The sequence below is a fragment of the Rhinolophus sinicus genome, linkage group LG09, assembly GCF_036562045.2.
Source record: "Rhinolophus sinicus isolate RSC01 linkage group LG09, ASM3656204v1, whole genome shotgun sequence".
In the NCBI taxonomy this organism is placed as follows: Eukaryota; Metazoa; Chordata; class Mammalia; order Chiroptera; family Rhinolophidae; genus Rhinolophus; species Rhinolophus sinicus.
Genome location: NC_133758.1, coordinates 67711477 through 67735297, shown reverse-complemented (window position 1 = coordinate 67735297; position 23821 = coordinate 67711477). Strand labels below are relative to the sequence as shown.

The following is a 23821-nucleotide window of genomic DNA, read 5'->3' as shown; positions in this document are numbered from 1 at the left end:
GAGTATTTCAATTCAAAGATGAATATTGCATCTTTGAAAATGTCTTTTCACACAAACAAGTACTGCCAAATACTGATATCAATTCATAAGCACATGATTTTAATTAAGCATATTGATTGCTTACAAGGCATTTATGGTTCTATTAATTTTTTCTATTGATATTTGTCTTTTAGCATATCATTACATTGCACATTAATCACTTCCAATTGAAGGTTAGGCGGAAGCTCCTAAATTGCTCAGTTAAATGGATTTTGAAATATGGAAAATTTCGTTGCATTTGCATTGAGGTCCAAAAACTGCTGCTGGAACTGAAGTTTGAATTCGGAAAATATATTCCTGCAAATTTGCATGGAAATGGAGATCTTACTTCCTTATCTTTTGATACCATTGGAAGTGTATAAGGCAGCTTGACATTCAAACAATGTTAGTTGTCAAAATGACTTTACAGCAGTGTAAGTTTCTCACATGAACACTGTTCCGCCTTGTAATTTTAGGTTGAATTTATTAAGAAACATCAAGTGTGCAGCAAAAACTAATGTCCAAAGCCATTCAGTATTCAATAGTAGTGGTTGAAGGCAGTTCTTTTCATTAAAAATAATTTCAATCTTATCTCTTCGCTTGAAAAATTGCGATAAAACTTTACTACTGCCTTTGAACTGCTGTGCGGCACAAGTCAGGATATTCATCTTTTTTTTCTGACAAAAATTCATGGTATGTCCATGAGACCAAATGAGTTCACCAGTGGACCTAGTGGATCAGTGAGACATGATAGATTCAAATATTTTCAGCAAAGTACCTGCTAATGAACAACAATGAAAAACCACAGGCTATAAACACCTTAAATTTTCTCAAGCTTTGTAAATTTGTCCAACTAAGCCTTTACTGCCCCACATACACTTTTAATTCTATCAATTGTAGCACATTTTAGCAGATCCCAACTTAGGTTTTACTGAATTATTTTTCTCAAATTCTTTGAAAATATTCTCACCAGTGGACTATTTATCACAGTTAGTTCTTCCGTCACTTCAAACCTAGCATTGACTCCTTGAATAAATAACATCAGCTGAGCAGTATCAGTAATATCTGTGGGCTCATCAAGAGCCAAGAAAAACCACTCCAAATTATTTGTCTTATTTTTTAATTGACTAGTGATATTGCTCCCAGTATCTTCAGCTCTCTGAGCATCTCTTCTCACTGAAAGGCTAAAAGTCTCAAACAAGTTTCTTTTCTCTGGACATATTTGTCTGGATGCTGTAATCAGTCACAATTTAGTTATTTCACCATTGGTAAACAACTTTCTTTACTTGGCTAACAAATGAGACACTCAGAATTTTCTTTGGTTGATTTTAGGCTCATTTTCTTTTCTTTTAAAAATTCCACTGTGATGATAAATTCTATTTTAAGTTTTTCTAACCATTACTTTCCTGTGAGCTTGGAATATTGTGATGATTGTTCAGTCTGGTGATGTTGACATATATTGTATTCTTTTAGCACAGTTATAATGCTATTTTATAGTCAACATAATACTTAGCTATAACATTGTATAACAAAATAACCCACACTCCACTGTGTCTTAAAGACATGATATTCAAAGTCCACTTTTCCTTTCTTGTTTTGACTTAATTAGAGTTTACTATAAATTAAAATAAATAAATGTAGGGGGAGAAAAAGAAAGAAGGAAAGGAAAGAAGGAAGGAAGGAAGGAAGGAAGGAAGGAAGGAAGGAAGGAAGGAAGGAAGGAAGGAAGGAAGGAAAAATGGATGGAAGGAAGGAAGGAAAGAAAGAAAGAAGATGTAAAAGAGGGAAGGATATCATCATAGAAAATTTGAAATGCTGTGTCATCACTGCAATTTGTAGTGTGCCAAGCATCAGTCCAAAGTGATGAGAGTGCCATATAAGGTCTGTTGCAACTACTCAATTCTGCCACCATGGTTTGAAAGTAAATACACAATATGTAAACAAATAAGTATGGCTGGGTTCCAGCAAAATGTTATTGTGGATAATGAAATTTGAATTCCATGTAACTTTCATGTGTCACAAAATCTTTTGCCAATGATTTATAAACATAAAAATCATTCTCAACCATAAAAACAGGTGGTATGCCAGATGTGGCTGGTGAGTTGTAGCTTGTTGACTCCGCCTTAATTATTAGGTCTTCTCCAAAGTTTATCCAGCTCAATATCATAAGATACCCTTAAGAGAGTAGTCATTTTAGTCACTTCCTTTGCGCAGAGTACCTGTATACTACTGTTCACTTGAATAATTTCAAAGAGCTATGAAATTTGTTTTAAAACAACTTTTTAAAACCATTTTGTTTATTTTTTAACTTTTGCTGAATTTATTCTTACTTTATTTTATTTCTGTTTGCTATTGTTTAATTTTTCTTAAGTGACAGAAAGCAGAGTTGGAAGCCATAGTATATTATATTACCTGGGAGTCATAAAAAGGAGGTTTATTTTTGATTTATTAATGCCCCAAAATATACATCCTATGACAGTCCCAGAGGGTTCTCAACCCCAAAGATGACTTAAAAAGAAAGTTCAAAGACATATCAGGAGTTGTCGGGTTGGGAGGCAGGGAGAGGCTGATCACATGGAGCAGCATAAGGGCATCTGCTGGTAAGGGAACTGTTCTCTATCTTAATTGTGGTGATAGCTAAATGATGCTTTGTGTTTGTCAAAACACAGAGCTTTATACCAAAAGAGTGAATTATACTGCATGTAAATTTTAAGTGAGCCATAAAAATAAAATACGATGAGGACTTTTGGTTTCAGCCGCAACATGCAAAGAACTTGGAAGTCATCACTCCCATCCTCACAACAAGATAGAAATTGAATAAAGTAAAAATCAGTGACTTTTCTTAGATCCCTCAGAAAATTGAGACCACATGGCAAACTGCCACCCCAACACTTATAGAGACTAGAGAATACAGATACAAGGTTGAGATCAGCGTACTGGAGAAGCCACTGCAGCCTGTAACTGGTAGGAACATTTAAACCATAATTGATGAATTCCAAGAGGCTGAGTATGGACTAATTTGAGAGTCAAAAACCCCTGGGGGCCCAGTTCCAGGGGAGCCCCCACATTTTCATGGGTTTTACCTCCAGAAGCAGATTCTCAAAGTGAAGATTGGAGAAAAGTCCCCTTATGCTTCTGGCCAGGGGAGGAAAAAAAACAATCTTTTTTAACTACACCCAGAGTTTTTCCATACAAAGTCCTGCCCTTAAAGGAAACTACTTTATCAGAGGCTTAGCCAACAAGGTGGGAGGGCAATTAGACAACTCTAACCACCTCTAGCCTTCCTGTCTCACATAAGGGGAGAAAAAAGTGCTAAGAAATGCTTCTGAAGATGAAAGCTCAAAGACTCAGATCCCTAAAAAAAATTGAGATTTAATCATAAGATTGTAGCATGCACTCCCTCTCTGAACATCATACCACTACATCAACAGGGCTCCAGTATAATAATAGATACAACAGAGAGAGATGCAAGACACAGACTGTATTTAAGAAGGAATTCTTAGGGAAACCCAAAGACAACAGGAAGGGAAAAAGAGAAAGGCCTCTAGGTCATATAGCTATAGTAAACATCAAACACAGCCTATCTCCTGGCTACATTAACATAAAACCTCACACTAAAAGCCTATTTATCATAGTTCCTATTATCAGTACAGCATGTCTGGCTTTCCACAAAAAATTACAAAGCACATAAAAAGAGCAGGAAAAAAACAAAAACAAAACAACAACAACAACAAAACAGTCTAAAAAGACAAAGCAAATATCAGAACCAGACTTAGAGATGACACAGGTTTTGGAATTTAAAGATAGGGAGTTTAACTACGATTACTATGTTAAGTGCTCTAATAGAAAAAAAAATAATCAAGATTTAAGGACAGATAGGTAATGTAAGCAGAGAGATGGAAATTCTTAGAAAGGGGGAAAAAAATGCCTTACCTATAAAGAAAAAAAGATAAGTATTATATAGGTCATCTTTTCAGAAGCATGTAAGCAAGAAGAGAGTGGAGTCAAATATTTAGTGTTGAAAAGATAGAAACCACCAATCTACAATTTGGTATCCAGCAAAATTATATTTTTCAAAAATGAAGCAGAAATACTTTCTCAAACAAATAAAAACTGAGGAAATTTATCATTTGTAGACCTGCCTTATAAGAAATGTTAAAAGAAGTTCTTTAGAGGAAAGGAAAATTATATAGATTAAAAATTCAAATTTACATAAAGAAAAGAAGAGCATTTGAGAAGGAATAAATGAAGGTAAAATAAAATCTTTTAGTTTTCTTCTCATTAATTGATCTAATAGATAACAATTTGTTCAAAATAAAAATAGCAGCAACATATTGGGTGATGATAGCATTTGGATACGTGAAATGAGCAGCAATATTACAAGGGATGGGAGGAGGAATTGGGAATATTCTGTTACAAGGTACCTGCAGTTCCAGTGAAGTGGTATGGTGTTATCTGAAAGTGGACTTAAATTAGTTGTAAATGTATCTTGTAAACACTAGGGAAATCATTACAAAATTTTTTTAAAGAATTATAATAGATATGCTAAGAGAAGAAAGAAATTGAATGATATTAACTGTTCAATTAGTTAGAGAAGGCAAAAAAGAGAGGAAGATTAAAAAGAAACAAAATACAAGTACAATGAATAGAAAACAGTTACAAACATGATTGATGTTAATCCAACAATATCAACAGCCACATCAAATGTGAATGGTCTAAATACACCAATTAAAAGTCAGAGAGTGTCAGAGTGGATTAAGAAAACAAGACCCAACAATATGTTGTCTACAAGAAACTCACTTTAAATATAAAGACATAGATTAAAATAAAAGGATGAAGAAAGATATACCATGCTAACACTAATCAAAAGAAAGCTAGAGTAATTAATTTTTTCAGACAAAGCAGATTTCAGAACAAGGAAAATTTTGAGGAATAAAGAGGAGCATTGTATAAAATAGAGTGGCCAACTCTCTAAGAAGACATAACAATCCCTAATTTATATATACCATACAATAGAGCATGAAGACATTTGAGAGAAAAAATCTTATAGATAACTACAAGGAGCAAGAGAAAAATTTACTATTATAATTGGAGACTTCAACATCTCTCTGCCAGTAATTGACAGATACAGAAGGCAGAAATCAGTAAGGATGTAAAGTTCATCCTTGAATAACACTGGTTTGAACTGTGCAGGTCCACTTACAGGCAGATATTTTTTTTCAATAAATACTGTAAGTCTATTTTTCTTCTTTATGATTTTCTTAATAAGATTTTCTTTTCTCTAGCTTACTTATTATAAGAATACAGTATATAATACATATAACATACAAAATATGTATTAATCAACTGTTATTTGTAAGGCTTCTGGTCAACAGTAGGATATTAGTGTTAACTTTTGGGAGAGTCAAAAGTTATACATAAATTTTCAACTGCAGAGGGGTCAGTGCAGCTAACCCCCACATTGTTCAAGGGTCAACTGCAGCTGAAACAGCAGCATCAATCAATTGGATTTAATTGATATTTATAGAATACTTCTTCCAACAATAGTTGAATAAACATATTTCTCAAGTTCACACAGAACATTCACCAGGATGGACCACATTCTGGGCTATATAAAACACATTCTAACAAATTTAAAAGAATAAAATCATACGAAGTATGCTCTCAGGCCATACTGGAATTAAACAAGAAAGGAATAACAGATAGTTAGAAAAAATCTCAAAATATTTAGAGATTAAACAACATACTTCTAAATAACACATGGATCAATGATGAAGTCTTGAGAGAAATTCAAAATTTATTTTGAACGAAATGAAATGAAAATACAACTTATCACAATCTGTGGATGCAGTGAAAGCATTGCTTGGAGTGAAACTTATAACACTGAATGCACGTGTTAGAAAAGAAGAAAGTAGTAGCCTAAACTTCCACCTTAGGAAACTAGAGGAAGTACAATTTAAGACTAAAGCAAGCAGAAGAAAAACAATAATAAAAATTAGAGCAGAAATCAATGAAATAAAAAAACACACACAGGAAATCAATAGACAAAACCAACAGAGAGACCATAAGCTGGTTTTTAAAAAAGAGCAATGAGGGGGTGGCCAGTTAGCTCAGTTGGTTAGAGTGTGGTGTTAATAACAGCAAGGTTGCTGGTCCTATCCTCATACAGGCCACTGTGAGCTGTGCCCTCCTAAAAATAAATAATTAAAAAAATGAAAAGGGCAATAAAATTGATAAACCTCTAACCAGGCTATCCAAGAAAAGAAAAAGAAGGTATAAATTATTAATATCAGAAATAAAAGAGAGTAACCACTACTGATTCAATTAACATCAAAAGGATAATAAAGGAATGTTGTGAACAACTCTACACCCCAAAATTTGATAGCTTACATGAAATGGACCAATTCTTCAAAAGATACAAACTACTAAAATTCATACAAGGAGAAATAGATTATCTGGATAGGCCTATAGTTATTAAATAAATTTAATCAACAATTAACAACCTTCCAAGAAAGAAAGCAACAGGCCCAGATGGCTTCACTGATGAATTCTACCAAACATTTAAAGAAAAAATTATGCTAATTTTCTACAATCTCTTCCTAAAACTAAAAGTGAAGTTTCCAACTCATTCTGTGAGGCCAGAATTAACAAAACCAGCTAATGCAAAATGAGATAAAGAAGTTATAAGAAAACTAAAGACCGATAGCTTTCATTTACATAGTTACAAAAAATCCTCAACAAAATGTTGGCAAATCAAATCCAACAATGTATAAAAAGAATCATACACCATCACCAAGTGGGATTTATTGCAGGTATGCAAGACTGCTTCAACATTCAAAAATCAATTAATGTAGCCCATCACATCAACGGGCTAAAGAAGAAAAATCATATGATCTTAACAACAGAAATAAAAAAGCATTTGTCAAAATCCACTCCCCATTCATAAAAAAATAATAAAATTATAAAACCTCTCAGCAAACTAGGAATAGAGGGAGACTTAATAAACTTGATTAAAAACAAAACCTATAAAACAGAAAAACAAAAACCTACAACATTATATTTAATGGCAAAAAAAATGGATGCTTTCTGAAATAATACTGTACCTTGTTATAAAGGAGCTAGGTAGGTTGAAAACCTCAGGGAAGATCACCTTTATGGGCTTATTTACAAAAACAAAGCATCTGTTGGTTCTACCCCTTTGTACATCATCATTTCTTAGACTGGGATTAATAGCCCCTCAAATAAATCATTCCCTTTTCTCATCCTTCAAACCATTTCTCTGGACCCTTCAAGCAGTGATCCCCTTCTTCAAGGATTTTTGTACCTACCTGCGATATTACACACCCACTGCATCCAAACCTTCAGCTTTCCAAGACCACACCTTCCAAGATGCCCACTGTAACAATTTGCCCCATTTAAATTTCCCCCATACTCATTCCCAAAAAAGAATCAGATGCTGTGCGTTCCCCATAAAAACACAATCAGCCTTATTTTGCATAAAAACAACATAAATAGGACACTTGTTCCTCCTTCCCTATCTGTGCCTCACAGTGCAGCATACTAGAGTCTGTATTAATTGATAAAGATGATGACATAGCAGCAGACCAAGAACAATTCTGTTCTGTTGAAGCTTCTCTGGTTCTGGTTTGACACTAACTATTGACCAATTACGAGTTTGGGAGTCCCACCTTTAACTGGGAGCAAGAAAGTACAAGCAGTCAAGTAAGTATTCAGAATATAAAAATCAAAACATTAAACGGTGCCTCACATTATCAGAGAAAAATCATGTGCCACTTCAGAATTTACTCAGAGCAACTCAGTTAATAATGTATTACTCATAGCCAAAGTATTACCTACAAGTGATATTTCTATCTTTATATTCTGTTGCTTCCCCGCCCCCCTGCTTTTTAAATTCTATTGCTGTTTAAATGCAAATCCAGAGTTGCATAATGGATGATACTACTAATCTTAAGTTTTTGGTCCTTTGTTTAGAAGTGAGTTTCAAAACCATGGCTGTCTAGACAGCTAAAATTGTCCGAGTGCAGGGAATTTCCAATTTCCATATACGTGAATTGATGAAAACCAGCCTGAAAACATCACGTTGCTAGAATCTCAAGGATAAGCAGTCAGCTAGTTGAAGAGTCAGCTAGATAGTTCATATACACAAGCTTCCTAAATATAGATAGCTTCAATATAGACTTCACATAATAAATAGTAGGGGAAGTAAAACAGAACTGCAACAATGATGGCGGTAAAGAAGATACCATAGAGATAATGTATAATTATATAAGTTGTACACTTTACAGCTCTTCACATTGTAGTCCATATAAATCATGCCCCCTAGAGTTGTGCAGTGCACAACTTCTGCAACCATAAACAACAAACCTGGAAACATTCTGATGCTAGTATATAATAGCAAATGCATGCCAACAAACAGCACAAATTTTATGTCTAAAGTTATAAGCTTTATAAATTAGATTTATTTAAAAGAAAAAGTCAATAAATTGTACTTTATCAAAAATTAAAACTTTTGCTGTGTCAAAGACACTGTTAAGAGAACAAAAAGACAAGTAACAGACTAGGAGGAACTATTTGCAAATCATATATCCAGCAAAGGTCTCATATTAGGATGTCATATATTTAAGAACATGAAAAGATGCTCAACATTGATAGGCTACAGGGAAATGCAAATAAAAACTGCAATGAGATACTGCTGCACACCTATTAAGATGATTTTTTTTTTTTAAAAAAAAGACAATACCAAATATTTGCAAAGATGTCAAGAAACTTCAACTGAACATGCATTGCTGGTGGGAATGCAAAATGGTACATCTACCTTGGGAAATAGTTTGGCAGCTTCTTATAGTTAAACATTCACTTATCACATGACCCATTAATCCCACTCCTAGGTATTTACTCTAGAAAAGTAAAAACTTATGTTCATATAAACCTGTACACAAATGTTTATAGCAGTTCTATTCATAACTGACAAAAACTGAAACTAACACAAATATCCTTCAGGAGATGAACAGGTATGTCCTAAAGGATGTAGTATACCCCTACATGGAATGATACTGAGAAAAAAAAATAAATGAATATTGATATTTGACTAACATGGATGTATCCCAAAGGCATTATGCTGAATGAAATAAAGAAAACGGTCTCAAAAAGTTAAATACAATAAGGTTCCATTTATATGATTATATAGAAAAGGCAAAGCTGTAAGAGTGAAGAATGGGTGGCTGTCCAGGATTGGGGTTGAGGAGGGCTTGCCTACAATATGGGGGAATTCGGGGCGGGGGATGGAACTGTTCTATATTATGATTAGGGTGGTGTTTTCATGACTCTATACATTTGTTAAAACTCATAGTACTATACACCCAAAAAAATATTTTTAAAGTATGTTAATTAAACAAAAAAAGCATTTTAAAAAAATCCCAAATCTGTCCTCATCTCTCCTTTTCCTGCCCCTAATCTAATCCCTCCCTGGCCCTTTCACCTCTTCTGGTACAATGACTGCTGACTGGATTTCCTCCCAATTACAATCCTCAAATCTGTTTTTTTAATGAATTAATTATGAAATATTTCTACTATACAAATTGTTATAAAGAAAAAAAGTCAGATCTACAGAGCTCTTCCCTCTTTAGATTGGAATTTACACCAGTCCCTCTAGTATCCCCAATACTGAGACCCAATGTGAAAATTAAAATAAGCATCCAAAGGAATATCTGTTTGTATTATATTATACACTTATACCATAGTTTAACAAAAATAAAAAAAGCTTGCTTACAGTGCTGGAAATTTTTTTTTTCTTTCTTATACACAACCCATTTTGCTCATTGTTCATTTCTGTGTCTCCTGTCCTAACCACTACGCCCACTGCCTCTAGCAGGTGCTAACCTAATCCTAGTTGAATTGAGTTTCTAGCTGTTTCAATTCAGTAGCTTCCTTGGCTTGATGCCTTTGTCATGTGGACCTGGAGCAAAAGTCAGTGAAAAAATTAACATGCTAGGCCTGGCCTGGCAATACTAATAATGCCTGGCAAAGAGCAATACCCTCCCAGTGACAGCATCTATTAAACAATTAATTAGCTATTTAGGAAACATGAGTCAGAAAATAGAAGAAAGGGAACTTCCCAATGGGATGCTAAAAAATTGCACTGGAGTTAAAAATTGAGAAAAAAAAATAAAACAAAAGAATTTCATCCCAATGTTATTGCAGGTGTTTCTGGATTGATGAGATGAACCTGAGGCAAGTGATTCCAAAACAAATAGAAAAAAATTGTAAAATATGCACTGGTATAATTTAGCATGTAATCAGAGCTGCAGAAAACTACCTTTATGTAGCAATAATTAGTATGCCATAGCTGCTCAAAGGAACCACATTTATTGCTAATAACTGATGCTCAGGTGGTGCTGATCATTCTATCACCCAAAACTAATTAAGGATTTTAAAAATGAGGAGGAAACCCACACAGGGAGACAGAGATAGCTGAACAGATGGGGTGGCTCAAGGGCTCAATGACGTGGAAGGCCGTCGTCTCTTAGTGAACAATTAGCCTGAAAATTCAGGCATGCACACAAGGCCCCTGGGCTCCCTGACATGAGATGAGGAATATTAGGGAGCAGTGAGATGAGCTGACAGCAGGGAGCACTTCCTCTGTGCCAGGGACATCACCTAATAGAAGCTTCCCCATACCCCTGTTTTCAAAAGAAGGAATTGAGGTTTAAGGAAGCTTTGTGATCTGCTCAAGGTCACACAGCTAAGAAAGTCATGGAGATGGCCTTTAAACACAGCCCATGACCTTAAACATGACATGCTATGCTATGTCTCAAGTAAGCAAAACTGAGCTTTGTGATTCTTTTGCCATCTTTGATACCCAATGTCACCAGTACAAGTCTTGGCCTATGTTCAGAAAGTTTCTACTTGCAACTCTCTCTCTCAAATCGGAAGTGATTTGATTTCAGAACACTGGCCTCTGAGCTGGAATACATGAAAAATAAATTTAAAAATAAATGAACGGTTAAAATATTAATATATGACCCCTTGATCTTAGCAATATATTTATAACTATCAGAAATATGATGTTGTAATAAAAATATATAGCTCTAATTTCACATATGGAAGCCAAACTCTGGAGAATTTTTGGGGCCAGCACATGTTTTCTTCAGCCATTCATCCTCACCCTGTAAAGAGGGGACTGCTTTGTCCCTGTGTTGCTTTGCTGTAAGTTTCCTTTAGGCTGCAAGACACAGAGGCCCATCAAGTTGTCCTAAGTATTGGAGATTTATTGTAAGGGTGGATGTGGAAGTAAAAAATACAGGATTCTTAACTACTGCACTAGACCACATAGAAAAAAAGGGAACCACAACAGAGCCAGGCCTCCCAGGCTCTGCAATGTAGTTCAGAAATCGACAAATAGGTGACTGAGGTATCCGCCCCTCTCAGCAACATAATCTGCTGATCTGTCCTTCAGAGGCCAGTTTCTCTCGGACTTCACTTCTATTGCATTTATTTTCACTATAACTCTTCAACTGATTGTGTTTGCTCACTGAAAACTTCTGCTTACTCATGCTAATTGTGGGAACAGAAAATATAGGAGGTAAACAAAAAATAAAACTGCCATTAAAGTATATCCTTCAGTATATATATTTAAATAAAATATATATTTATATAAATTATATTTAAATGTATATTATATTAAATATACATTATTAAGTATATATTATATTGTATGTATTTAATATGTGTATTAAATATATATACTTAAATTAAAAGGCCTATTCAGTAAATAGTGCTGGAACAATTGAATGCCCACGCAGAAAAATAAAACGAACCTCAACATTACCTCAGGTCATACACAAAAATTAACTAAAATGTATTACAGACCTAAATAAAGTTAAAACTATGAAGTTTCTACATAAAAACGGGAAATCATTGTGTCTTTGGGGCAGGAAAAGATTTCTTAGATAGGGCACGAAAAACACCATATCCATTGGTTGTGACAAATAAACTATACCAACATTAATGAGGCAAAGGCTGGGTGTGGGGTATATGGAAACTGTCTGTGCTATTGTTGCAATATTTTTATAAATCTGAAACCAGTCTAAACTATGAACTTTATTATAAAAAATGAATAATAATATTAAAAATATGTAAGTTGACAAAATTAAAACTTTGCTTTTTAATAAACACTATTAAGAAAATGAAAAATAAACTATAACTGGGAAAAATATTTGCAAATCACATATCTGACAAAGGAATTGTATACAACATACATAAAGAACTCTCAAAACTGAAAAATAAAATAAACAACTTTAATTTTAAAAGATTGACATTTCACACTAGAAGATATATGGATGACTTATAAGCACATGAAAAGATGCTTGACATTAATCACTAGGAAAATGAGATACCACTACACTCCTATTAGAACGGCTAAAATTTTAAAGCAAACTATACCATGAACTTAGAGGATGCAAAGCTGTTGGAACTCTCATTGCTGGTAGAAATGCAAAATATCACAGATGCTTTGAAAAAGAGTTTGGCAATTTCTTTAACATATATTTACCATATAGCCCAGTAATCCTTCTCCTAAGGTGTTTACCCAAGAAAAATAAAAACATTATGTCTTGCAGATAAATGTTCATGATCATTAGAAACTGGAAACAACCCATATGTCTATGGACTGGTGAATGAATAAATTGTGATATGTTCACACAATGTAATGTTGCTTTGCAATAAAAGGAGTGAAGTGCTGATATACACAACAAAAATGGATCTCAGAAGTAAAGAAGCCAGATGCAAAAGGCAACATAGTGTATAATTCCATTAATGTGATATTCTGGAAAATAAAAAACTATAGTTTGCCAAGGACCAGGGTGGAGGGAAAGTACTGACTACAAAAGGGCAAGAGGAAACCTTTTGGGGTGGTAGAGTCTATATCTTGATTGTGTTGGTGATCACATGACTGTACAGATTTGTCAAAACTAATCAGAGTATATATCTGAAAAGGGAAGATCTTACTGTATGTAAATTATACCTAAAATATTTTGAGGTATTTGATTGAAAAATAATAATAAATTGGGAATATATCCTCTACTGCTTCTCTTTTTCATTTAACTTCAGAGCATTATATGTATTATGAAAACATAACTTTAATGACTACACAAAATTTCATTGTATGGGATATTGTCACATAATTATTGTCCCATTACTGGACATTGTTTCTTTCTAATTTTTCTTAAATATATTCTTACACAAACATCTCTGTACACCAATTTAGTTTTTCATCTTTGATTGCATTGGAACAAGATTCTAAATGTGAAATTACAGAGCAAAAGGGTATAAACATCAGGTTAAGGTTCTGGATATTTCCTGCCAATTTGCTCTCCAGAAAAGGAGAAAATAGCTTACATGTCTATCATTATAAGAGTGGGTCTATAATAGAAATCTTAACTATATCTTTATTTTTTACCATGAAGCAATCATACAAGAAAAGACTTACTCAAAGTGTTTGAGGGAGATAGCTCCCAAACTCTCAGGTCTAAAACACCAAACTGAACATCAGAAAAAGGTCTCTGGAGTAGTGAGAAAAAGAACAGGAAAAAGAAAATGAACAGAAAATTTACAGGAAAGAGGATTTTCTGTGAAATTTCCAGGGGCCCCTTTAATCAAAGTTTTCTTGAATAATATTTTCCTCAAGAAGAGAGATTAGTTTTTCAGTTTGTAATACATTCTTTTGAATAATGAAGAACAATTAGGAAAATACTTCATCAGAATCCTATTCACACTTCTATTTTCAAGAGCAATCATTTCAACTAAGATATTCCTCTCCTTTTAACCAGCATGTTGGAATTTTCATAATCATCTTTCAACATACCAAATCCTGTATTCCACAGTAGAATCCTAAGCTCACAATATTCTCAATATTTTTTCATGCACTGGTCACTATATTCAAGATACAGTTTATACTAATCGATGACACTCCTTTTCAATAGAAACAGAAAGTCATTATTCATTAATTTTCTAATGATGTCTCTATTCAGACATAAGCTCTGCTATAACCAAGGTAAACACATTGTTGCTCTAAAATTTTAACTAAAAAGTGACCAAACTAGAAGAACAAAACGGGACAACATTAAATTCAGTTTTAAAGTATCTTCATTAGTGAATGAATACAATTTCTGAACCTCAGCCATACATATATCTCCATCTCTAACTTGAAAGATGAGCAATGTCTGTCTGAATAGCTCCATCTAAAGCCCTCTTTTCCAAATTATTCATGCAGGCATGAGTTTTGATTGTACAGAATTCATATAGAATATTAATCTGTATCATGAAACATCAGAATAGAAAGAACCCTGATTTGCCCAAATCCTCACAGCAGGTTGGTGGTTGTGTTGACTGTGAACTCAGCTTCTAAACCTTGCACTCGCCATACTCACCCTGTTCTGCCTTGCTCTCTGCTCCACGCTGGCTGCGATAACTCATCTGACTGTGCATTTCAGCTTGCTCCTGCCAGAATCCTTGTTCTGTGAAATGAATTAAAAATGACACCAATGAAATTTCCATGCCAAAGCATCTTTAATATTTCATTATATCTTCCCAGATTCAGAGGAGACCAAACCTAACTTGTAAAATCAAAGAAATATGTTTAGGAAAAAAATTTTTTTAACAATGCACATCAATTTCTAGATCTAAATATTATTATTATTGTTGTTGTTGTTGTTATTCTTTAGGACTTACTTTTTTTAAGGAAAATGACCCATGATTTGAATCATTTGAAAATGATTGGAATAGGCAATCAAAATAAATATCACATCCCTCCACTGTGATCCTCTCTCCCTCTCTCTCTTTTACACACATATACACACACACACACACACACACACACTCACACACACACCTGTTTCCTATAGACTGCCAGGAACCTACCCAAGGTGTCCCTTACCCCAGGACATCACCAATACACGAAACTCCACCAGCACTTATGACCAAGGTGCCCAGACATCCTTACTAAGGCCAGTGCAAAGAAAAATGGAAGGAGGCAGAGTGTCCCTCAGGCCCCCTCTCCTGGTGTTTCAGTGTCCTCTCTCCTTCCAGGTCTCACTGTATCTCACCCACCCTGTTGTCACAGCCCCTTTCCCCATCTCCAACTACCTGATAAACCTACCTTGTGTTAAATTCCTCCAGCAAAACACAATAAAAATCCAAGGAGGAAATCTAAGCATCCCTGTGGAAGTGGATCAGCTGATAAAACACTGGATGGAGAATTGGAATATGAGAAATCTCATCCCAGCTGTACCACTCACTAGCTGACAACACTGGGCAAGGCCCTGTGGCTCTCTGGGCTGGGACATTAAATTGAGGGGGCTGTGCTGGGTTGTTTCTAGAAGTGGCTCTAAGTCACACCTTTTAACGTTCAGGATGGTTGTCCATTCATTAGAATTAACAGTCGTCAAGCATTAAAGAGTCTGAGTGGTGGAATCACTTCAGGAGTGGTGGCTGCTGCAGCAAGTGCATCCGGGCATCACCTCCTCCTTCAATCGCTCCTGAGGCCTGGCCTGAGGACACCGAGTGGGGCTCTCAGCCAAGGGTCAAACTCCATACTCAGTGGCCCTATAGTCGAATCTACATCTGCCCCAGGTTTGGGAATTCACCCAATGGCTGTGTCACTTGACCAAATGCTTCCTCAAAAAGCCATTGAATGTTAGTCAAACCCTCAGGACATACAATTTTGATGAGCCCCTTCTGGTTTGTTTTGCTTTGTTTAAAATACCTAGCTCAGCCTTCTGGTCAAGATGGTGGAGTAATTAAACTCTGCTTCCCTCTTCTCACAACCACATGAAAATGAAAACTAGACTACAGAACAACCATCACTGAATGACTTGAAGTCTAGATGAACCAAAGCCCTACAACTAATGACCTACAAAAGAAGCCATGTTAAGACTGGTAGGAGGGGCAGACATGCAGAACAGACTGGTCCTACATCCACGTGTGGCCGTTAAAAACTGGGAGGGTTATCTTGGCTACAGAGATTTCCCTGACAAGAGAGGGGTCCTAGCCCTACACCAGGTGCCTAGCTCAGGGTTCCAGTTCTAGAGAGAGAAGTCCTATAACTTCTGGCTGTGAAAACCAGTGGAGCTTGTGGCTGAGTGAGACAGAGGGTGGCTTGAGTCCCAAGTGTTCTTCTGAAAGGGACTATGCATGAACTCATTCTCTCTGAGCTCCAGCTCTGCAACAGCAGCTCAAAAGGTGCCAGGGACATAGGGGAGGAAATGAATTGCCTGGCTTCAGGGTGAGGGCTGGAGGAGCAGCTTACTCCCAAGGGAGGAGCTGGTGGAAGCCATTGTTTCTTTGTTGAGCCCTCCCCACAGACATCTGCCATGCACAGGTGAGTGCCATATCCGAGTCTCCATGTACCTAGCTAACACCATTCATCCTGTCCCGGTGATTCTCTGAAACCCCACACCACCCAACTTGCAAGCCCATCCGAGTTGCTTCCAGTGGCTTTTTCATACAAACAGCCTGACTTGGCTCATGTTGTGGACTTCCCAAAAATCTCTGAAAGGTTCACAAACCCCAAACAAGCAGCATCTGGCCTCAGCATGCCTTGTACCTCTTGCTAAGCAGTCCCAAGCCTGGCACTAGTGGTAGCTTGCCTCAGTTCACAGCATAGCCTCTCTCAGGTACCACCAAGGCCAGTACAAGCGGCAACCATCTGCAGATCATTTTCTCATACCAACTGACTGTGAACATGGCACAGGCAGCAGCTGACGTTGGCCTGCACCAGAGCTCCTCCCAAGAGGCCCCAGAATCAACACAACAAGTGGCCAGTGTCAGACCACACCAGAGCACCACCCAACCACCTTCACAAACAACACACCCAAAGGGCAAACTCAGCAGGCACCAGAGCCCCACTAAAGTGAATCCTGCTCTGTAGGGTCAGCCCCTGCACAACAGCTCCTCCACTGTAGTCATCAGCCAGTCCTCACAACAAGTCAGCTTGAGAGTCATTCCTTCCCATTGACATGCAAACAGCAACCAAGGCTCAATTACAACAGGACACAAACAGCCCACACAAAGGACACACCTGGAGCACCTGCTCAGGTGACCAGCGAGACTGACACTGAGCCTTACAGGACACCTACTACATAAGGCAAGTCTGCTAAGACTCAGCAGTCCTACCTAATACATAGAAACAAACAAAGGGAGGCAGCAAAAACGGGGAGACAAAGAAACACGTCTCAAACGAAAGAACACAACAAAACTCCAAAAAAGGAACAAAATGACATAGAGACAAGCAATCTACTAGATGCAGAGTTCAAAACACTCGTCATAAAGATGCTCAAAAGGGAATTAGCATACGCTCAGTCTACGCTGTCATCCTGTAGCAGTCTACAGAGCTGATACCATAAATTGGAGGAGGTGTCTGCCGTGGGACCTGCAGGATTCTAACAGAAAGACTGGCAATTGGGGCGTAGAGAAGGAAGGTTTAAAAATGCATGTGACTCCCCATGGCTAGACTTGTGAAATCTGTATTTTCACTGTATTTAAGGTTATCCTAAATAACCTTCTCTTTTACCTGATTGTGGCATTTAGAAGAGGTTGCACATAAAGTGGCTGATGATGGCTTTGGACATAAGCCAGATTGCCCTGAGACCCTCAGCCAAACTAGACAATCCAAGCATAGGAGCAAAGGAACTCATGCTTTTGTTCATTCATTCATAAACGTATTCACTTCACAAACATTGAAAACCTATGCTGTACACCAGGAGAAATACAAAAGTGAATAAAACAAGGTTCTTAATTGGTTTATTTTTCCACCTTGAGATTTCACAATCCTATAGTAGATTTCTCCAGAGGTGAAGAATTCATTTCGCTTCCTCCAAGTGTTTAAAAACATAAGTGGAGGGAGGGGAATATGACAGATGTGAATTCAAATCCCAGTCCTGCTACACAGATATGTGGTATTTGGCAAATTTCTTAACATCTTTAAACTAAGCGTTAGTTTATTAATCTATTAAGTACAAATGATAATAGCTATTTCATAGGATTGTTAGTTTTGCTTTTAAGAAAAGCAAGCATAAAGTGCATAGAATAGTACCTGGTGTATAGTGGAAATTAAAGTTAATTTGTTCCCTCTATTATCCTGTGTATTTCTGACCATTTCCTATCAGTTTGTACTGAGGGCAAGTCTTGTGCATCTCTGTGCTCTTCCCAATACTTTCAGCACCTTTTGCATGACCACTTTTATTGAATTTGACCTCACCCTCCCAAAGTGAACACTTATTGAATTGAAGCTAACCAAGTTGCAGGCACTATTTTAAATGTTTTACCTGTGTTACCTTACTTAATTCTTATAAGAGCTCTATGAGGTAAGTGCTATCTTGCACATGTTTTCACAGCTGAAGAAACTAAGGAACAGAGAGATTGAGTAGATTACCCAAAGGTCTGCAGCTAGAGGTAGGAAGGCAGCCTAGCTCCAGGGGCCACCCTCTTAACCACTGTGCTATGCTGCCTCTTGCTAAGGCACTGTAAGGTAGTGATTGTTAGGTGGTATTGGGTTGTAAGTAAGATCATAAGTTATCAGTTTTCAGCCCATTCATTTGATCAAAAATTGCTAGAAATTCATCAAAAGTTTATTACATAGGTTTCTGTATTACATACTACATACATATATATGTATATATACTATATATGTATATACAGAGTGCCCAAAAGTGTATACACACTTTAAGAAAGGAAAAAACTGTATTAAAATTACACTGATGTAACCACTTTGAGCACCTCTTGTAATTGCAGAAGTCATACATGATTTGTATTCATCTTTCGTTATTGGTATATATTGAGTATTACAATTTTAATACACTTTTCTGTAATTAAAATTGTAATGTTTAAATAAATAAAAATTGTACAGTAAAAGACACATTGCCATTAATCCCCCTCAAAATACTCTCCCCCCTCCCACTTCAAACACACTTATCCCATCATTCTTGCCACTTTCTGAAGCAGTGCTGGAAGTCCTCTTTTGTGAGTGTCTTTAGTTGCACTGTAGTGGCTGTCTCCATGTCCTGAATCATTTTGACTTTGGGGAAGAGCCAGAAGTCACACGGTGTGGATGAAAACACACCGTAATGCTTTTGTTTGACAGAAATTGCCATACCAGAAGCGATGTGTGTGTGACACAGAGTATTGTCATGATGGAGGATGAAGTAGAGACACTCATTAAAGAAGACTTCCAGAACTGCTTCAGAAAGTGGCAAGAACAATGGGATAAGTGTGTTCATCGTGAGGGGGGAGAATTTTAAGGGGGATTAATGGCCATATGTCTTTTACTGTAATAATTTTTTTAAATGTATATAAACATTCACCATATCTTTTAATTACACTGTGTGTGTGTGTGTGTGTGTGTGTGTGTGTGTGTGTATTTTTCCTCCATTACAGGTTGCTTCTATTACACATAAAACTGAAATGATACAGCTAGTTCTCCTGTAAAATTTGGGAGCATGTATTCTGGGTTTGTATGAACTCCATAACACAATGAAGTTCAATGTCTCCTGATCATTTGCACATGGCCAGCACTGTAGTAATGACACAAAGATGAGAAAGATGAATCCTGCCAATTAGGAATTCATGGTCTAAGAGGAGAGAAAGAGAGTTACATAAGGAGGTAATTACAACATAATCAGTGTGAAGAAGTATTATGGACACAGGAGAATTAAATAAATATCCCCGAGACCCTTTATTTAATAAAAAAAACAAAAACAAAACAAATCCTTTTTCTGAAGACATCTTTCACGTGGGTTCTCATGAGTGTACTTCTCACTAATTCCACAACAATTGAGAGCTGAGCCCTGCTGAGACAAGACCTTCCAACTTTCCTCTGCTCAGCTGGCTTCAAATAAATCTGGATATTCTGCACTTCAACAAAGTCTTCCTCTCCCACCACCCAACACTCAGCCCTCTCAATACCCAGATTTCTACACAAATCAACATACAAGGTGAAATCCAGGCCATTCCTCACTGGGACAGGATGTCCACTATGTTATGGATTATTTCAATAAAATCCTGCCAAGGGCTGGAGAAAGAAGTCTAAGAGGTGAACTCGTGTCTACTCAAATGCTTGGTTTTATGACAATTTAAGTTCACTGGGCTTGGGTTAACAATAATCAACATCATTCTCAATTTCAGGGCTAGTTTTGTACGAAGGATGGAGAGAAAAAGAATGAATATATAATGGACTTTTTTAAAAGCTCAGCTTTAAAATGGGAAGAATATAGAGAAAAAATGTCTTTTCATTTCATGTTAAAAGCAGAAGGAAAATTTTTTTTCAGCTTTGAAGAACAAAAAATAATAGCATTACACAAAGCAAACTTTTTAAAGATAAGTTTTATAATCTTATTAGCAGAAACTTTTTAGTACAAAATTTACAGATTATGGTATTTCTCATAACTCCTAGGGAAAAACATTTCATTGCTTAAATATTATCCGACTTCATGACAATCTTTCCTTTTATTTTTTTAAAACATAGTTCACCCTAATCAAATAAAAATAGTTTATCTAATTTATACTTCTAACTCCATTGCAGTACATAGCATGGCTGATCAACAGAGATGATATTTTCATTTGAGAGCAAAAATAAAAGACATGGGTTTACTTATCTCCCACTAAGAAAACCAACTCCTACCAGAGATAATAAAACATCTGGGTATTGAATGTGTCAGTGCTATTCCAAATGTTCGTACTCAATTTGAGGAAAAGTTGGACAAGTTTGGTCAAATGTCCAGTGGAATAATGCAAAGGAAGTAAAGAAAGCTCTGCAGGAAACTGCACTGAAAATTAATAAAAAACTGGAGACTAGTTTTGTACAGGATCGAGATCTTTGAAAAGCTCTAAATTTATACTGACAAAGACCTTATAGAGATTTGCTACCATGTTATAAACAATGCTGTGAAAATCCAAAGGGCTATAATTTTTAAGGCAGGATTTCTCAAAGTATGATCTGACCCTCCCTCACCTCACCCCACATCAGACCATGGAGTGCTTAGCAAAGGTACAGATTCCAAGGTCCCACACCTCTATATTTTCAGGTAATTCACCATTTATTAGTACAATGCCCAAAACTAGCACGTCTTCCAACCTGCAAAGGACAGATGCATAAACTACACTTCCTTTATCATAAAGTTTAGGTTAGTTTGGTAAATGGATGAAGATGACAAAAACACATCAGCCTGCAGGGAACAGTGAAGCCTTTCCTGCCATTTTCTGAGGAGGAGAACAGACACTGTGCTATGGCCCCGCAGGGATATAAATGATAAATGTCTATGCTTGTGTCAGAACTAAGCATGCTACCCTGCCACAGTTAACCACAGTTATCCAGTGAAATGGTCTACATTTGCTAGAGACTCGCTGACTAATCAGATTCTTACTGCTCATGGGTCTGGGAGGTGAGCTACATGGAGAAAAACAGATAAACCCAAGTGGCCAGGATATAGATGACTTGGAAAAGAAGGAACGACTTTCAAATGACATAGCTATTCCATATCATAGGTTTGCTGTGACTCTGAAATGCTGATACATTTGAAGAGGGCAAGTGTCAGTGATGAGTAAATATTGGTATTATTAGTATTCATGATTGCTAACATTTCTTACAATATTTTGAGGTAGGTTATAAAACAAATTGGCAGCGCTGCCATTCCGGGCAGCTTGCTTCAGGTGACACTACTGCCTCAAGGTAGTACAGCCTACAGACTGTTTTGTGAGTAAATCTCTCTGTTTAAGCCATTGGTGGCAATATTTCTGTTATTCGCAGCTGAATGCATTCCTAACTGATACTACAGGCATGTACTCAATCCCATTAAAATATACTTTCCCATTTTATTGGCACAGATAGCATTTATGATGCCACCCTTCTCAAAGGTGAAATTAAGAACAAAGTTGAACAGATGACATTTGAGGAAAGATGGCAGAAAGGTTTCCTAAATGAAGTAGCCTTGCACAGTCCCATATTCTGTGATATTAGCATACCCTCAGAAAACAAACTGTAAGACCTGCGGTTCTCTTCGTTATCACATAACTGGAAATTTAAGAGTGGTTCCTCATCAGTCTCAGCAGAAACCCAACATAAAGAAGGGTGTGCTTAAAAGAACGGAGACCATATATATGTGTGTGTGTGTGTGTGTGTGTGTGTGTGTGTGTGTGTATATATATATATATATATATATATATATATATATATATATGTATGTATATGAAGGGTCCTATAGGGCACTGGTAATCGTCTGGGTTTTTTTTTATCTGAGTGTTGGTTCCATGAGAATATTGAACTTATGAAATTTTATGAAGTTGTGCTTATAATACTTTTAACATATGTACTTTTAATATGTATACTGTGCTTCAATAATTGTTTTAACCTAGGGTTTAGAACCCGAAGTCACACATTTATTTCTACGCTCACTCCAGTAAACATTTTTTTTTAATTAAAGTTTATTGGGGTGACAATGGTTAGCAAAGTTACATGGATTTCAGGTGTACAATTCTGTAATACATCATCTATATATCACATTGTGTGCTCACCACCCAGAGTCAGTTCTTCCATCACCATATGTTTGATCCCCCTTACCCTCATCTACCACCCCCCTCCCCCCTTACCTTCTGGTAACCACTAAACTGTTGTCTGTGTCTATGAGTTTTTATTTTATGTCTTGTTCCTTAGTTGCTTTCAGTTTTATATCCCACATATCAGTGAAATCATATGGTTCTTCACTTTCTCTGTCCAGTAAACATTTAGAAGAACATGTACTTGAAAAAAATCCTGGAAATATATATATATATATAATTTTACAGTTAATTTCAGTACTCAGAAAAGTCTCTAAGTAACATTTCTCTGAATACTTTCAGAGGCAAAAGAGGTCCAATTTTGAGTTTAGTATTTATTCAAACTTGCTGGGCTAGCCATAGTGTTTGATGTTGTTATGATCATTACCTTCCAGTTGGGCTCTGGATGTGTTTATGATGTTATCGATTACAGTTTTGGGTGTCCTTTACCAAAACAAGTGAGTGCTGACAGTGAGAAGTCATTGCTCTCATGCAATCTGCAATCAGGCTCAGCTTTGAGCTTTCTACTACTGGATAACTTCCAGCTAAGAAAATTCTTTGTGTCAGTTTCCGATACTACAACTGTGGCTTGCTCATCAAGTTAAAATATGTTGTTATTCTCTGTGCTAAGAGGAATTAGAGCTAATTTACAGGCTTTAGACTTAAATCTAAAAATGAGTGTGTCAATGCTTCAAATATGAGAATCTTTTTTACTTTTGTAATAATTTTCTGCTGTTTCAAACATAACTATTGTACTCATTTGTTTCCTTTAACACAGGAAGTACAAACCTCACACAAATTGTTCTTTTTTAGCTCTATCCATGTAGATTAATTAACATGGTTCTTAGGTAATCCTTACTGAACTTATTCCAAGTGAAAATTTAGTGTGGAAATTTGTCAAGTTCTTGGGTCAATAACTTTAATCCATTAATTATAAATTCTCAATTTAAAACACATAACAGCACATTTTAGATATCTTTCAAAGATATGATAAAAGAAGACCCCAAAATTTTAAGAAAGCCTAGAAAAACTTCAACAGTCAAAACTGTCCAATAAATCAATTTAATCCAACCTCCTGCTGTATAGTGTCAGCAACCTACAAAATATAGATTTCTTTGTCTTTAATTCACCCACAAATTACCTCTTAATTTGTCTTTTGGCTTTCCCAGTCCCCTCTGTTTGTGGAAAGCTTAACTCCCAA

General features: G+C 36.2%; 1 long non-coding RNA gene across 1 annotated transcript in view; it reads right to left on the bottom strand.

The window, feature by feature from the left end:
- LOC141573078 (uncharacterized) overlaps positions 1-14554 on the bottom strand; it is a 53794-nt gene extending 39240 nt beyond the window's left edge. Inside the window, exon 1 of the long non-coding RNA XR_012498645.1 lies at positions 14466-14554. This is a non-coding gene — a long non-coding RNA (uncharacterized LOC141573078). The remainder of the gene's footprint in view (positions 1-14465) is intronic.
- Between the last annotated feature and the right edge of the window lie 9267 nt (positions 14555-23821).